Source organism: Erithacus rubecula (assembly GCF_903797595.1).
Source record: "Erithacus rubecula genome assembly, chromosome: 3".
Classification (NCBI taxonomy): Eukaryota; Metazoa; Chordata; class Aves; order Passeriformes; family Muscicapidae; genus Erithacus; species Erithacus rubecula.
The window spans coordinates 131,880,217-131,899,121 of NC_136689.1; positions in this window are offsets into that span (position 1 = coordinate 131,880,217).

Here is an 18,905-nt window from a genome sequence, read left to right on the forward strand (position 1 = left end):
TACATAGGGACACACAGAAGACTTCTGAAGATACCTGCATTATTCATAACAGTTTAAATAATATGCATTATGAAATTTGATTTTTACTGTTTCTGAAAATAAATTTGGGCTAGTCTAATACATAAAAAGTTATCATGAGATAAAGATGCTTATAAAATAAAGTATAAGAAATATTTAATATCTATTTATTTACAATACAACATATTCTTTATGCTTCATCTGATTTCAGGCACTGAATTTTTTTCCTTGTTTTTTTAAAACATGGGGTCCTCATCTTCTGTATTTTGGGTTCTTTTTATTCTTTTCATTTTCTGTGACAGTTTTGAGAATATTCTATTTTTTGTGGCAAGGTGAATGATGACAATATCACATGGGTACTTACCCAGTTCCATTAGCAATTTGCTTCCAGCACACTATCACTCATTTTTCTGGTATCATACTCATTTTGTGTTTTTCAGCATTTCACCAAATTTGGTGTAATCATATTGTGCTTTTATTGCTTAAAAAATACTGTAGTGTCAAATCTAAGCATTTCTGAAAAACAGAGAAGTTAACTAGCAGATCTATCTAGAAGAAGAGAGATGTATCAATTCCACCTGTAAGTCTTTGCTCTTCTGATAAATTAATACCTTCATAGTACATCACAATGACTTGTAGCATCCAATCTAAAAACAATAGTAACTATTATAATAAACAGATATTAAACCTTTTATCTAGCAAGCAGATTACATTAATAACTCTGTGAAGACAGAAACTTCTTATTGCTTTTTTACTCAACCAGACACTTTAAAGGGCAACAATATTTTCATTGTTTATTTCTCTCTTCTGGATTTTAAAAGATCACGACAATGATGGTGTCTATTTTGGCTGTTTTGGATTACTTTTTCTCAAGAGAAGAACCATGGTCTTTTTGCAATATAAATTACTACCTTCAAGCACATGAGGAATTTCTAGCAACTGCAATTTTTGATAAATAAGAATTTTTATTTGAAATAAATATTTTTTAGACAGAACCTTGAGTCTTCAGACATTCCTGAGCAGGAAGTGAATAACTCTTTGACAGCACAATAAACACACATTTTTGGAAGAATTTAAATTTTGTCAATGGCTAATGTGAATTATGCTTCACAAAAAATCTTCAGGTTGTAAACAGATGAATTAAAAAAAAAACCTTCAAAAATCTACATCGTATAATTATTAGAGGCTAATTTTAATAATTAGAATAAATAAAAGAATCACTTCAGATATTATTTCATAGCACTTATAAGTGGAATTCACTAGCAGTTGTCTTCATCCCAAGCAGTGTGTTCAGCTTGCACTTTTACTTAAAGAAATAACCATATCTGTGCTACAATATTTGCATTTTAGAGTTTAGAAAACACTTTTTCCTCATTAATTATGAAAATCATGAGAGGTTTAATTTTAGTTTTGATTTCTAAGTGTTGGGATAAATCCCTTTTTGGTTTTAGTTTAATTCTTTCCATTGTGTTGTTTATTTCTTTATGTATTTATTCTCTTGCTTATTTTATTTTTTGGTTTTGCTGTTTTTTGTTGAATATAATTAGAATTTATAAATTACAATACTATTTTATGTCATGTTTAATAGCCTGGAAATTTTTAAAGTATACACATAGAATTCTACTCTGGTTTTGCTTTGTTTTATTTTCTTGGGAGTTTTTTTTTTCAGGTTCTTTTTCAGGTGATTTTTTTTTTTTTTTTTTTTTTTTTTTTACAGAGAATGATACAATGAAATCTAGTGCTAATTTTGATCATTCTTCTTCTCTTGATTAACTGCCACCTGATGATCACTTAAAGCATAGGATATAATTTTAAGTGCTATCTTTTCCATTTGCTTTATTATTTGTTTTCCTTCTAGAACTTTTTTCCTAGAATTCTTCAATGTGATTTTTTTTTTTCAGTAGCAAGATGGGTGGGAGGAAAGAAAGGAAATATTATTTCCATTCTCCCAAACTTAATGTAAGTCTTCCTTGAAAATTGTCTATATGTTACTTCCAAAAACTTGGAATGGAAGTGTATTACCTAATGCATATAGAAATAAGTATTAGTTTTATCTGTATGACAAGAAAACAGTAAAACAAGAATGAATGTCATCCAGAAGAGTGTAATGTTTAGGAAAAGAAAGAAAATGGGAAAAAAAATATATAAGCAAGGCAACAGAGGCTGAAGAGGACATCACTCTAATGTGCAAGACTGTTCTACAAATAACAAAGCTATTTTCTTTTCTATTCACAAGCAATTTTGGCAGTTTCCTGACAAACAACATTGCATTAACCACTTTTATCATAGGAAAGGAAAATGAAAATGTTGATATAACATTCAGAAGAGGTGATATCTTGCAAGGACAATATCCTGCTTTTATTCATCTGCACAGGAGAAAAATATAGAAGTCCTTCTAGTACATGGAAAACAATCAAATATTGAAGCTCCACTGAAAGACAAATTTCTAGGCAGAGCTCCTCCCCCTCTTCTATGAAAAAAACCCCATAAATAGCTGAAAAGTCAAAAAAATGAACCCTGCAATTCTTGTCTCAATATATAAATAAGACATAACCAACAGTCTTAAGGCCCCAACAAAGTGCTGTCATGTAATATTTTTCAGTGCTAAAGTCAGACTAGATCTTTACTCAGAACTTTGGACTGGAAAAGATTATATACCTCAGGATTATGGATTCTCATTAAAGCTGTGTCAGGGGAGGTTTAGGTTGGATATTAGGAAAATATTCTTCCCCCAGAGGGGAGCTGGACACTGAAAGAGCCTCCCCAGTGAAGTGGGGGAGCACCAAGCTTGAGAGAGTTGAGGAAGGGTTTAGACACATTCTCAGGTGCATGATGTGACTCTTAGGATGGTGCTGTGCAGGAGTTGGCTATTCATGATCTTTGTGGGTCACTTCCAACTCAGGATATTCTATTATTCTATGATTCACTATAATAAAATTCCTAATTTTAAAACTTGCAGTTTGAATCCAGTTAATATCTCTTTAAACAGCTTATATATATTGTGTTTTGATCCCTCAATCAATTATTTAAAAGCTGTGCATGTAAATAGCTTTATTTTTGAGAAGATGTTCCCAGCTTACACCTATTCATTTCACATTGTCATAAAAGTAGAAGAAGAAAATTGCAAGAACTGCTCTTTGAGGTCTTCCTCAAAGTCTTCTGAACACTGAATTAGTCTCTTGTTCTGAGGTGTTATCTGAACAACTGCAACCTACATCAAAGCCATATTTCTGCAGATCTGTTTCCTTTCCCTCTAGCTCTACTGAACAACAAAATAATCTTACTTCTGTTAAGTCCTTAAATTTGTCTGTAAAATTGATCAGACATTGAAGCAGCAAGAGAGTAAAAGGTGAATTATAATTTATTAGAAATGTACTTGGAATAATTCTGTGAATTAGTAGAAAAAGATTTTAAGAAATAGTAGAGCCAAAGTAATATTAAAGTGAAATTGATCTAAGCAAGAAATACTACAAGAAGTTTTAAGAACATTTAGACCATTCTCTTCCTTATGAAAAAAAATAAAAAGTCACAGGTCATTGTCTCTGTGTTTTGACTTTGATAGCAAAAATATAATCTAAATGTGGAATTCATGTGAGGGGGCATACTCCAGTGAAGTATATTAGAAGACTATGCCATACGCTGAATAATTCTGTGACACCAGTGTTTGTTACAGAAATCTTTAGAACAGAATTCCACTAGAATGTTAATATTTTTTGACAAGTAAATAATATAAGTACTTAAGTTACGTATTTGCTAAAATTTTGGATATATTTCTCACAGAATAATTCATATTGTATATTTTTCAGAATTATTTTCAAGTGATCTCTTTAAAACTTAGCACAGAATTATTTTCTGAAAAACTCTAAAAATTATTAAAGTAATTTGTGTGTCTCAAGTTTGCTCCAAGTAAATGGCAAGATATTGTTAGCAGCAGAAAAAATCAAATACAATTGGAAGAATCATTTAGTAGAATTGGAGAAAATTTCAATTAAGAATTCTTGTGATTGAGTTTGTAATTAATATCATAACAGGTATAATTTTAAATATGTTACTTTGGTGACTGAATTCAGAAAATACTGGTAATACATCAGTGTTTCAGACACTGAGAAGAGTAATGAATCCAATATGCATATGTTTCTTGTCTTTTAATTTATTGATTTCATTAGATGTATGCTACAGAGTTATTTCTTTAAGCAGCAAATTAAACTAATGAATAAAATTAAATACTCAGTATTTATATTTAATAATTTGGAGAATGCTCTGTAGCAGTTATGTTATGACGAGGAATTATTTGACAACATCCTAATAAACAAGATGCTAATGACATATATTAAATAAAGCTCTGGAGGAATATTATTGCATATTTTAACACTATTTTTTATTATTTGTGTTTTCCTAAATATCTTCTTTACATTAGTATTTACTTTATATATTAGTGGGGTTTTTTCCTCCTGAAATTGAGTTTCTTTTCCTCAGAACTAGAATTCAATATTTTTGGTAGTATTTATTTCCACATTTTAAAAATAAACAATATTTTGAGTATTATATATTAATGGATTTATGGTAAGATTTGTGCTGCTGTAAATGTGCCTGCTCTTGAGTCTGAGGTATAAACTTGTGATCCATCCATTATAACTGAGCAAATGATGAAGATATCTGCAAGAAAGCAAGAAACTAATGCTTCTAAAAAAATAACCAAACAAGAAAATAAAGAGTACCAAAAATTTTTGTAATAAAATAATTTTCCTTACAAAATTAATAAATTTTACTAATAAAGTATTCAATGAATAAATCCATAAATTTATTAATAAAATAAAAAATTTGTAATTTTTGCAGTAGCAATAGAGCTGTCTCTTTAATCAAACAGGAAAACTTGACTAAAAAAATAAACCTCCAAAAGAGGTCACATTGTATGAAATCCTTATCCAAGATATTTATATATATATATATATATAATATGTTGTACCATATATCATATGTTATATATTATATCATATATCTGTTCTAATGGGAAGCATCTTAGAAACTATGCAGGATGAAGTTTTTTGAGTTGTTGGAGATTTGGGGTTTTTTTGAGATGGGAGATTTTTCACAAGTATTATTTATCACACCAAATAATTATCACAAAATATTCTAGGAAGGAAATTCGATGATTTTGCACCCAAGAACTGTAGCTTTTTTTAGGAATAAGTGGTATAAAGGGAAAAAAACTCCAAAACTTTAACAGCTTAAAATATCATGAGCTTTGTTCTGAAAAATGCTAAACAAAGGTACTTTTTCATGAGTCCAAAATGATAAAAAGCAGTTGACTACCTTTATCAGCTTTCAGAAACTACATTTTTGTCACATTTCCCAGTCAGAACACCATGATTTGAGAGGTGTAGTGTTCAACCTGAGTTTGCCCTCTGCAATTTTCCTTCAGATTATCAGGGAGGAACTAATAGCAACCATGGAGAAAGAAAGCTTTTTATTAGAGCAAATACATATCTTCCTATGCTCTTCTCTGCTTAAACCAGAAGACATGAAAATTATATTATATACCTTGAAAAAAATTGCTGTTAAACCAGGAAATGTTTTTATTTCTGTTTTATCTATACTGTGTCTACCAGATTTTGAGTGGTATCTTGTAAGTATAATAAACCATTTGCAGTTTCATGCTGCAACTACCTGATAGCAGTGGTGGTTGGTAGATGACTATCAGGGTTTGTACTTGCAACATGCTCCCTTGTACTTTGCAAACACCAGCATTTCAAGAGCTGCAGCATTACTTAATTGTGTTCATGATAAGAACAGCATGAAATTGCTGATACCTTCCATTCTCAGACATTTCTTCAGCTGATAAGAAGTCTGCTACACTTCAGGACATAATTTCTGTGGGATATACATTTTTCTGAATATAAATTTAATTTTCATAATTTCAGCAAAAGATGTTCAGGTAGAATGAATTTGGGGCAAAATTTCCCATGCAAAAGAAACATTGCAAGATTTCTGAAGGATTCTTTGGGTGCATGCTTGAAATGGGTGCTTGCATGCCTGGCTGGCATTCAAAGGAACAGTGGTTAATAGAGGAAAATTATATTTTCTTATACAAAATCCAGTTATATTTGATCAGGTTGTGGCCATTTAAAAATGCAGTTGCATAGTTCATTTTTCTGAATATTTATATGTAACTGATTTATCCTTGGTGTGGTTTATTCTTGGTGGAGCATTAGCAAATCAGCTTTCTTCTGAGCTGCTGCTTCTGTCTGGGTTGCAGCATTTTGCATAATCCAGGAGCAAGGAGAGCACTGGTGCTCCCAGCACCCTGCCTTGCTCAGGCAACACAGCTGGAAATGGAGGGAGTGTTCAGCTGAGGGGTAAACAAAGAACATGATTATATATATTTGCTTTTGAGCTGAGGTGAAGACTTTTTCACATTTCTGAATGCAGGACTGTGCAACCTGCACGTTCTTTAAATGTGGTTTTGTCACTTTTCATGATCTCTGCCAATATCAGTGAGTGGGGCATTTCTAATTAATGTGGATTTTTAAAGTCACATGAAAGCTTTTTAGATACCAAGTTGAAAGAAAATGAAAATGTGATTTTTGACTTTCCAATAAAGTCTGCATTTAAAAATCAAGAAATTAAGAAGCTTCTGCTAATAATACAAGACCGTATTTTTTTAAATGTTAAAGGAAATACACATGTAGATGCTTCTGCCTTGCTTACAGAATGTTGGGAGCCTTTATAGATCTTTATGGTCACTCAACTCCACTGATTTAAGAAATATTTTTGTTGCCATGATGAGACAAATTATGAGTGAGATGATTTACTGAGACACACTCACAACTTACAGGCTGTAAAGTAGAGTTTCAGAAGCAAATAGATGTGCAGCTTCCTTGACCAGGGTCATACTGAGCATGCATTTCAGCCTGTGGTGAAATATTGGCCACACTGCTGTGGTAAGATATTCTTGTGAGTTTTCCCCAAGACTTTGGTATTCACTCAGAAAGCTGCCTCAAAGATCCAAGATTTCCCAGTTTTTTACCAAAGTGCAGTAGACATTCTTCCCAAAATCCTGTTCTTCATGCCTCCCAGAAGTCTCCTAGAATTTTGCTATACACAGATTGTTTGTTTCAATTTGTGATGCCGTATTTTCTCTCATACTGAAAGTTAGATCTGGAACATGTATGTTTATAGACACATAGAATTTAAATGCTCTGTGTATATTTATACCTATCACAGAAGCTTTATATCATATAGCCAGAAGGAAAAGTGTTAGCATCAGTGTCACCTGATGTGTGTTTATAATGTCAGTAAGAAGCATTCTAACCCTTATCCTCAGCTGTGATTCATACCAACCAGGACCTTGCCATACATGACTCATCTTTACACTTGCAATGAGAATTTAGGGCATTTCCTTACTCACCTCTTGCTCCTAAATTGCTGGCATGTGCTGGTGACACTACCTACTCCCCAGGGTGTGATGACAACTAACAAAGGAGTCAGGCAGTGATAAAGAAAGCTATACAATACTTATCTAAATTCTCACCCTCTTCTAGTTCTTGAGATTCTAAATTGTTCTGTTCCTGTTTACTAACATAATTCAGAAAAAAAACAACACAAGATCTACAGGCTTTTATTCCTTGAGTGATTTCACTTGATGTGCAGATAGGTCACCTTGCAGTCTAAGGATTAAGGGCAATGTCATGTTCTGACCTCATTCTTTATTATCTTTTTTCTTATCTAATATTAATAGAGATCATTAGTCTGTCCTCCTTACAGGAGCCTACCAAGCTTCTTGGGCCCAGAAAAGGTAAGAAATACTATCAGGGATAAATGAAATAAAAGTAAGAAATTATATTTTCATACACAAGCACTGTATAAAAAAAGGCTCTAAAAGAATTGAACATCAATACAAAGATGAAAAGCACCCTAAATCTATATCCCACATCAAATTCGCATACTCACATGCATGTGTGAAATCCAGTCAGTATTAATAACAAATACAAACAAAACTATCTTGCCCACTCCTGTTTCTAAACTACACAAAGAAAAAAAAAAAGTCAATCAAAACTCAATGGACTTTAAATCAATCTGGAAATAAAACAGAAAAGGCCTGGGGGTTCCACTGTCAAAATCAGTATATGATTTTCATATTCTCTGCATTTCTCTGTCAGTCATTGCAATGTTCTCTTCGCTTACCAGGGTTCTGGCAGAAACAATTAATTACTCCTCTGCTTTCTTTAGTCAAGGTAATCATTGGAGCCTTTTTAATCTTCTGTTGAAATGGAACACAGATATTAATCTCTGGAATATTAGAAACCAGTCTGTATGCACAGATTTTTGAGTTGTGCCTCAGCAGGTATTTTAAACCCCAGAGCAAAGCTGAAAGATGTAACTGAAAAATAAGGAATTTCAATAGCTTGTTTTCAAATAAAGACTTCAGCAGTAGTTAAAACAAAAAAAAAAAATCATATTCAGAATGCTGAAAAAGGAAACAGTGTTTATAACCTCCTACTGATGAGAAAAAGGAAAAAATAACCCAAATACTTTCTCACAGTGGGAAAATCCTTCCTTGACATTTTTTCAGCTCCTTACTGGGTCTTAATTTCTGCAAAATAACTTTTAACTAACAACAGAATTTACCCCTTGCAGAAATAGAAATACATCTTCCTAGAGAGTATCTCCTGCTACAACAGCAAGATAAAATGTTACTTGACTATAAAAATGAAGACTGATTTTCTTTTCTTTCCACAAATACCTGCAAGGAATATATACTTTAAAAATGAAAACGCTGTTTCTGTTTCTCCTTTTACCAACAGCCCATGAAGCAGCAGATCAGGGCAACACTGTGCTGTAGTGCCCTGGTGCTGTGCTTTTGTGCCTTGTTCTGATTACCAGCCACATGAAAATGCTGATCAGCTTCAATATCAAACAGAATTCCCATGTGAGTCAATAGGATGATCCTCTTCTTTTACTGAGAGGATAATATTTAGTAAAAAGAGAAACTCTTTCCTTTCAGACCACTCAGTTCTCTCTTTCATCACACGTGAGGCTATTGGGATTTACCACTTGAAGGTAAGTGATAACAACATGGTTTCAACCAGGAAAATGTTGAGACAAAGCAAATTTTGAAAATTAAATTATTTTGAACTAGCTTTTTATAATCATCAGTGAGCTCTTAGTCTCTGAAACCTGCATACGGATTACTAGTTTTACATATGTTGCAGCCTGGTTTGTTGACTCTATCAAATGTAGACTCTCGTCTGTCATTTAACAACCATCTGGTGTCTGTTGGCAAAGCATTACTTCATCATCTGTAGAATATTGTTCATGTGAGGTCTCTAGTCCTAAAGCAAATCTGGAGATATTCATATATTCAGAATGACCTGGTCATTTATTTAATTTTTTTCTCCTGCAGATCTCAACTTTGTGGATTATTACTGATATACAAAATGTCATTTTCAAGCAGAAACATATTTAACTGCCCTTCAGACCCTGAGGCTTAAAATCAGATACTTATGTCCATATTTAGGTACATGACAAGAAGTCTGCTCAGGATTAAGAGAACCAATCAACATATGTCATTCACATAAACTCCAGCCCAAGTTTTCAGGTGCTCATCTGTCCTTGCTGTGCTCAGCAAGTCTGATAATCTATAATGCTCAATGTGACTTGAAAGTTGCAATTTTAAAGAGCAGCTCTTAAAGCTATTTGTTATACTAATTTTCCCAACACTAACAGCCTTTGACAAGTGCCTCTCTAATTTTCTAATTGTTACTTTGATTTTATGTTGCTGTCTAATAGAATATCAGTAAGCCATCAAATTCAGTGGAAAGGAAACAATGGCCTCCCAAAATCTGATTTGATGTGAAATTTTGAAATTCTATGCAAGGACATTAAGACAATTATGCAGAGTTTCTGCCAAGTGTAGATTACTGTACAAACATTTTGAAATAATATCAGTGTTATAATAAAGAAGAGATTCTTACATCAGACACTTTTTAGATGTTTGGATACAGTCATTGAATGCATTGGGGAATTTTTTGTTTCCATTCTGCGGCCTTTGGTGGAGAGTTGCTGGGATTTTAAAGCACAATCAAAGTCTATTTTTTTCCAGTGTGTAATTTTCTCAGAAAACCTTGGGCAACTCGGTTGATTTTTCAATTGTTTTTACTATGCTCAAAGATGACAATGTAAGTGCTTGCAGGCAAACTCAAGGAGTTGTTAACCACAAATTTTGTCATGTGGAATTTTCTAGCTTTGGGAATATGCAAAAATATGTCTTAGGTACATTTGAAACCTATTATTTGTCACATTCAATATTCTTCTGAAAAATGAATTATTCTGTTAGCTATTCAATGCCTGAAGTTCTTTGTCTTTCGTTCAGACATATAACATAATCAGAGCTCAGTTGTCACTAGTAAGCAGATGAATGTTTGTATGTGGGTTGTAACTCTAATAATGTGCCTACCCTGCAGTTGAAAGGGCTTGTGTATGGGTGGTGCTGCCATTATTGTATCTATAGAAAAATAAGGTACCATATGTACTAGTTGCTCAAATTGATTTAGCAGCTTCTGCTGAGTTTGGCTGCAGTACTATGAGTAGTTAGGTGAAACAGTTTAATTCTTATTCTTAGCTTAGATCTTTCTGCCACTTCAATGTACTTCTGTATTAAAAGTTAGTGCACTTAAAATTGCTGATTTTCAATGCTTAAAATCTCTTGGGGTGGAATACAGAGGAGACATCTAATTTTAAATAGCTGGAAAACTTCTTAGTTGTCCTCATTTCTTATGCTTTATTTTCATGTTTAAAGTTCTCAGAGAAGGCTGTCCTTGGCAACTGAAAATATTCCTAGAAAATTACTTTTTCTATCCTTATCTGCTTGAAGATATTTGTTTTGTAATGTGTTTAGTGCTAAGATAGCTTATAACAAAGCAATCACAAAAAAAAAGTGTTTTTCCAAAATAATTTCATGAACATTCATGAAGAAATAATGTTTCAGCATTCTTTCCTGCATTACTTTTGTCCTCGCTTATGTCCTGCTTGCTTTTGGATCAGCTAAATACTGAATAAGAAATGAAAAAGTTCTTGTTAAATAACATCACCAGGTATTAAGTGCTCAGAGGTTGGAACATTACTTGCTAAAATGAAGTTTTGGGTGAACCTAATTAGGAATACAGTGCATGAGTGATAATGAGGTCTCAATACCAGACTTGCCAACTTTCCTCATTCTTATTTAAGGCTGGTGCAATCTATGTTTAACTCTCATACAAGTTCCACTGCTTTGGACATAAAGGGAAATCTCAGACAACAAGGCACATCTAAATACAGATAAGAGTGAACTAAAATTTTTCAAGAGTCCAGGTATCCACTTCTGTGAAATGTGTTTTTTATAGCATTATATACCAAGCTGCCACACCTCTTTTTGTTCTTTGCTTGCCATACCTTTTTTTGTTTGTTTCTTTACCATAGGTGACCATCTACGAACTGAGAAGATGGTTCAGACTTCTTCCTGGAAGGAACCTGTGGGATAATTGCTAAGGGCAACAATTCCAGACATAAAGTCAAATAGGATTATAGACACACTGAATTAATTGTATATTTTGGTTTGGTGTCAGGATTTGAATCCTTCATGATCTGAGTGATTTTCCTGAGCAATAGTTATATAAAGGCAAAATTTTACCTGTAATTTTTGAAAGGCTAAATTGATCCTTCTTTTGACTTCTTAACTATTCGAAATTGTTCTGAGTTTAATAAAAGAAAGTATCATCACAAATTAAATTCATTCTGTTGATAAGAGGCTAAAGTCTGATTTTGAAAACAATCACAAACTGCATTTTACATATACATCTGTTACCTAGAAGATGTTTTAATTATGATACTCTCTATCTCACAAAAATCCTTTTAAAATTCTATATATTTTTGATTTAGCTCTTACCAATCAACCAGTGTTCCCATACTTGTATCTCTGCTGTTTGGTTGTCACACAGTGGAAACTCTTCTGCTGCTCTGTAACTCAGTCACCATATTCAACACGGGTACTAACCAGGTCACGTTAATTGAGATTTATTAGTTAGATTATGAGAGCATCTGTTAGATTTGAGATTAAGGAGAATTATATTGAATATCTCAATCCCCACTGAACCATCAGTTAGGTGCTCAGTTGTTACCTCTGATCTCTCAGTGATGAGAGAATTCTTGGGAACACCAAGAGAAACTATTTTTGGGTGTGCAGAAAAGCTTTTGTTCAGAAATATCTATTGTGTCTCTGACCAACCATTGAGTGAGCATAACCAAACCTGACCCTCCTGCAAATGCCCTTCCTGGCCAGTCTGGGACCGTGTCTGTCCCCCACAGGACCTGTTCCTGACCCCTGAATTTGGGGCTGACACCCCTGCCTAGCATCCTCCTGTGCCCAAGGCCATGCCTGGGCTGGGGCTGCCTCAGTGCTGCCCAGCTGCCTTCCCTCTGGCTGAGATGCTGGGAGTGGACCAGGATGCCAAATCCTGCCTTGCTCTGCTGGCTTGGGCAGTCCCTGCTGTCCCCAAAGCCCAGAGAGCAGCTGTCCCATGAGGCATCCTGAGTTGAAGAATTTAGAAGTGAAATGGGTTAAAGTACAACCTCTGGAAATGCAGTTGTATTGGAAGTGGTGAGTATTCAGATTTGGTTTGCTTGACATGGGTTTTTTGGAGTACAGTGTTTTGGGTGAAAATATATGTAGAGACTGGAGAGGCTCTCAAGAGAAAAGGTGACATTATTTGTATGAGAAAAATACAACATCACTTTCCAGATTTAATTTCTGATTTTGAGGGACACTACCTGTGAGGAAGGAATGGTCTGACAATTGCATTGTCACAGGGTTTGGCAAAGCATTGCAAGAGATCCTAACGGTGCCAGACCCTGTTAGATGTGCATGCTGATGAACCAATTTTCCATTCTCCATTTAAATTGATGTTTTCAGACATTTAAAACATAAGCAAAGTTGAGGGGACATGACACTGTACAGCTTTTTTTTGTCCTGACAGAGCTTGTGAAAGATTCTAGGCAGATTTGTAAAGGTCTACTGCTAATTCTTTCTCATTCATTAACTAAGAAATAACAGCTCATAAGGGCTTTTAGACATTCTCTCTGCATTAATGTGGTTCCCTGACTACTCTGTAATGTGCCACTTTCTAAGACTAGACTTTCCTTTGCGTTATAAAATTTCATTAATGAAGAGTATGAAATTATTCTCTTTACTTCTTCAAAAGCTTTTTCTTGTATTTCTGTCCATTCCCATATGATGACTTTATATCAGTGACTCAGAAGCACATATTCTTTTTTTCACAAGTCATAAGAAAGCCCGGCACTATCCTAGGGCTCTTTAACTCTCACATATTTATGGGTATGAGCATCTTTATTATTTTTTTCAGATCACATTTTAGCCACATTTTGTCAGCAAAAGTATGACACAAGGCACTTTCTCTTACTTAGCCAAATAAACTTCAATTTCAACTTAGCCAGATTCTGTTCAATATTTTTGTCTCCTTGTTAATTTCAGTTTTTGCTCTTGACCTGTTGCTCTCAAATAATGAAAATGTCAGCATTTATTAGTTTAACAGCCAGACATTTCATCTTGACCTCAAATTAGTTTTGATAAAGTGATTTCTTACATGTATTATGCTTTTAACTGCACATAATTTTGCAGTATCTAGCAGAAAAATAATCTTGGTTAAATATCCTCTGCAACTCTTATTTCTTGTTCAGTGATCTTGAATGCAAATATATTTTTTACAGTTTTATGCTAACTTTAACCCTAAGGATATATGGTTTGACTAGTTTTTCCCCAAAGCTGATATTTCTTTTTATTTCTACTTTAAAGCTTTAAAAATATTTTAAATAATATTTAATAATATTTCTTATTACTTACTAAGAATGGCATACATTTACACCTATTATTCTATACAGAAAGAGTCTGCATCTTGAAAAGCAATTGTCACCTTACTTTAGGCCATATCACCAGCTTATTTTTTCATTTTTCAGATACTGAAAAACATGTGGAGATTACCTTTTGTCTGAACTTTCAAAATACCATAGGTTTGTGATAGAGCAGTGATGAAAACAACATAATTTTTGTTGCCTTTAATTTTCTTTTACATGTATCCAGAGCCCCTTATATTTTTAATGTATATAATGGTTTGTTGTGAATGTGTGGTGCAGCCAATTAAATAATCACTGCCAAAGGTATTGGCAAAAAAGCAGGTTTTAATAGGAACCTGTGAAAGAGTGATTTAACAGAATTCACTGGCAAGCTCACTCTATAGCCCAGTGCATAGACAAAGCATACACAGAAAAATGGCAGGGAGAAGGATGCAGGACATACCACCACAAAGTGTTTTTATCTTTGTTCAATAAAACTACCAGAATGAGATTGTAGTCAGACTGGAATTTAGGTGATTTCAGTTACTAAGATATGCAATTGATTATTATATAGTTACTGCAGGTAGATTATTGCCTCTTGTACGTGTGCGCTTCAATAGAGATCACATTCCCTTTCTTAGTCCAAACATTTTCTAGAAGACATGACACAGGGATTTAATCTCAGTCAAAATCACAGAGATTATTCTTCCAATAAATACTGCTTGTGTTTAAGAAAGATTTCAACAGTAACACACAAAAGGAAAAAAATCATAGTAAATCTTCAAGTTTAAATTATCCCGATGACGTTGCTGAACACTCACTTTGTGCTTCTACATAGTAAATGGAACAGATATTCTAATTTATACTTTGTAAAATCATTGCTAGTTGCACAGAAATTCTTTAGGCAATTCTGATACCAATATTAGTTTATGCACCCTTTTTAATAAGTTTGGAGAAAAGTCAGCTCTTATTTAGCTCTCATTTTCCTACTTCTTTAAAAAGTGCTTGAGGTGAGATAATCCATGGCCATTGTTTGCTATTCCTTCAAAGCAGCTTGGAGTCCTTAGAGTTGTTCTGACTTTCCCCTGAGCCACTATTTTTTTTTTTTTCTCTGTTGTAGACTGGTGTGTTCATAAATATTAACTTTCCACTTAACTTGTGAAGAAAAGAAAGGCAAAATCAGGAATATTATATTTCTTTAATAACTGTGTCACCTTACATCAAATAGGAATAGCTATAGCCTTTAAAGGAACATCACTGCATTTTTCTCTCCCCTTCATTTTAGTGTTACAAGTGCAAGGACCCACAGCTGCCTCATGCACAGCTTGTTCAAGAACCCTTCTTTCCTTCTCTGTAAAGCTGCTCCCCAGTGTGCCCCTGTCTTTATTAATCTGTACTACATAGGCTTTACATTTGCCGTTTTTGAACGTCAGATGTCATCCTATTTCCCCAGCTTGATGAAATCCCTCTGAATAGCAGACTCTAAAACATAACCACTCTTCCTGGTTTGGTATTATCTGTAAATCTGAGTGTCTGCATTTCTTCATCATGGAGATCAGCTGTGCTGTCAGACAGTACAGACCTAGCATCAACCCCTGAAGAACACTGCTGCTAGCTGAGGATAAGCCATGTATTTAAATAGTGTCATAATTATATTTTCTCCTCCCCTGCTTTCTTTCTCAGTGTTTCTTAACAATTTATTTTGGTTTTTTGACTTGTTCTGCAGGTTGGCTTAGCAGCCAAGAACTTTGCTGCTGAGTGGTTGTACTCGGGTCACACTGGCTTTACATGTGTGCAAAAAATGTTTTCTTTTTTTTGGTTTCCCTTCATATAGCTTCAATGTCACCTGATGTCATTGACCAATGGGCTCAAAAGTGTTTGCACTGTTAAAGTCATAATTTGTTTTTGTCCTCTTAGAACCTGTTTTAGTGCTTTCTGTTTATGCTGAATTGCATAAGCTCAAATGGAAGATGTCTTCTTAGTCAATGATGAACAACTGAACATTTATTCTTAGCTCCTTTTTCTTGTCTCTTATCCAACTGCTTATTGAAACTTCCTACTTTTGACTTTGTTTACAAGCTTTGTCCTTTTTGTCCTTTATTCTTCTGTAGAGCTCCTGATTCTACGTGAATCATCACAATTACAAAATTATGTACTTCTATAAGATTTTGAACAGTATCATTGTTTTACATCAAGTCAGTAGTAACTTTCTTACTGTAGGGGTTTCCTGATTAGCTGGCCCTAGAACAAACATAATTTTAGTTTCTTAAAAAGTTATCTGTTTAATTTCCACAGTGGCCTTTGACTAATCTATAGGAGGATGCTGATGCTATCCAGAAAAGCTTTATTGCCTGTTCTCATTTTCTTGTTTGGGAATCTGTAATAAATATCATTATCCTGGTCAGACATTTTCAAACAGCAACCTGAATGTATGTCATTTAAGACTGGTATTTTGGTCCATTAAAACTCTGTTCTGAATATGTTCATCTGTTTAAATTGAAGTTCTCTTTCTTATCATACTAGGCTCTCATATTCATCTTTGTTTTTATCATCCTGGTGGCTGTCAACAAATTTCTGGTGCAAATATTTCATTGTGTTCATCTAGGGCAATATATTTCACTTTGTTTTTATGTTTCTTGTTTCCTCAGATACCTTATTCCCTTAGACATTTAATACTGGCATGGAAACACACTTGTCTCTGGTTTGGCTTGCTTGTTGATATACTCTTTAAGTAGCAAACATTATATTCATATTTTATCTCAACCATTCCTAGTAATTTTTGTGTGTCTTATTTCAGAAAGCAGAAATCCGTATGTGTACAGTTTGGATAAATCTTCCCCAACTGCTTATTTTCTACACCTTTGGGACTGTTACATATTTCCCAAACTCATCAGTTTCTAAGCTCAATCACAATTTTCTTAGTTTTAAGCATCAATACTCTCATCAAGCTCTCAAAACAGTGATGTCAAATGTAGGGCTACAGTAAGATTAGGACAAGATTTGTAAGATGAGAAGTCTTCTGATTGAAGTGCATTCATAAGAGTAGCACTATTCCTGTATGTCTAGAGCTAACATGAGGGAAAAAATGCCCTTTTTAATATATTCCATAGTTCTTTATTTTATTTTATTGATTACATGATATCCCAGTGTTCATGGCATAGAGGTGAAAAATAGCACAACATGTCCTTTTGTGTAACAAAATATAATACTTGTCTTTGGTCAAAATGTTTTAAATAATGTGTTCTCTGTAGTTTTTCATATTTTCATTTTAGGTGTTGCTCATTTGTATTTCTCATTGCTTTGTTATACCTCTCTCAGTTCATATAGACATATAGTGTGGATTGTGCAACATTTTAAACTGCATTCACAGCTGAAATTCAAAATATCTGCCTTCTTCTCTAAAATAATTTTGTGCCCTTGAGGTGAACCTACAGTCCATAGCCTTCCCTTCTCCTGTGAATATTTTTGACAACTGACACCATATCTTGACAGAGCTGGATGGCTCAGAATACAGCTTGCATTAAATCCAGTCAGGATTTAGGTACTATTTGCTCCACTACTTATTTTTCCTGAAATATTTCAGTCTACAGCATTTTCTAGGATCATGTCAAAACATGACACCAGCACCAAATCTTCTGAAAAACACAGTGATGATTCTTCTTTCTTTTGAAAGCACAAGGAAGGGTATTCTTTTTGGATGTAACTCCAACTATAATACTCAGGTTTATAGCCTGCAGACCAGTACATACAGTACTGCCATCACTAGCAACAGGCCACTCATTTTTGCACTGAATTTTTTTTTTTTTTTTTTTAGTTTCTTTGCCTGCAGCAGTATTTTTTTACTCTTTTCTGTTTTTTAAAGTGCTTTTGCTTATCTTTTTATGGTATAACCATAATTTTTTTATGAAGTAATAAGGAGTAATTTTTCTTCAGAGAATGAAATATGAGGCCTTGAAAATAAAAGTGAGACAGAGACTTCCATGGTTCAGAGAAATATAAGAATGAAATTATAAGAAAGTCTACACTTCAAAATTGAAGTTATGAAAAATTCAACACTGGTGAGCTATTGTGGTGCAGATTTGGGAGCTGGACAGAAGAGAGTTTACAGCAGTTAAAAGAAAAAAGAATAATTATCTAAAACATAGAAATATATAATTCTTAAATGCATTAACTATACCAATATATAGAAGATAGAAAAGTAATCTGAAGTGAAACCACAACAGAGAAGAAAGCACCAGAATCAATAGCATATTTTCTCCTGGGAAAGCAAAATAAAATTCCATGATTAACATTACTGTCTCCAGGAGATTAACAGGGAAACAGTGTAGGGTTTAACAGCAGACAAAAGGGAGAACTAGAAATTTTATATATAATAAATTTTAAGTGTATTAATAATAAGATTTGGTCTAAGTTATTTACAAAATTTAATCTATGAATGTTAGTATAATTTTAACAATTAAACAAAAAAAATTGTGTAAATTAGTTATGAATTTGCCTTTGAAACTTTAAAGAGACTAGTAGTAATTTTTTGATGTCTCATGAAAATCATATTCTTTTATTTGCGCATAAAATTTTTTTGAGGGCTACAGTGTCAAAGTGGGATACATATATGAGTTTTCTACTCCACCTGTAAGATTTATGTCTTTACCTATAAATCATTATAAAGTCATTCAGGTTGAAGCTGTTTCAGTTTAAAAGAATTAAATTAGGAATAAGTCATGTACTGATTTACACTAATTGGGATAAGAGTATTGTAATGTTAGGTGATGTTCAATTTCTGTTTATCTTCCCTTCATCTCATTCTTGGTTCTCAAACATCCTCTGTCACTCAGGTGTTAGTTTCATATCTCACAAGTAGAAGAATTTGCATTGGCTGTTACAATGGTTCTTTGGGAAGTTCAATTTTGTCTACTTTATAAGGAAGTCTTTCCTAAGGACCTAAAATTGGTGAAGGAAGAGGCTGGAACTGGAGCATAGAGAAGTGCCTGGTCATACTGGAAGTT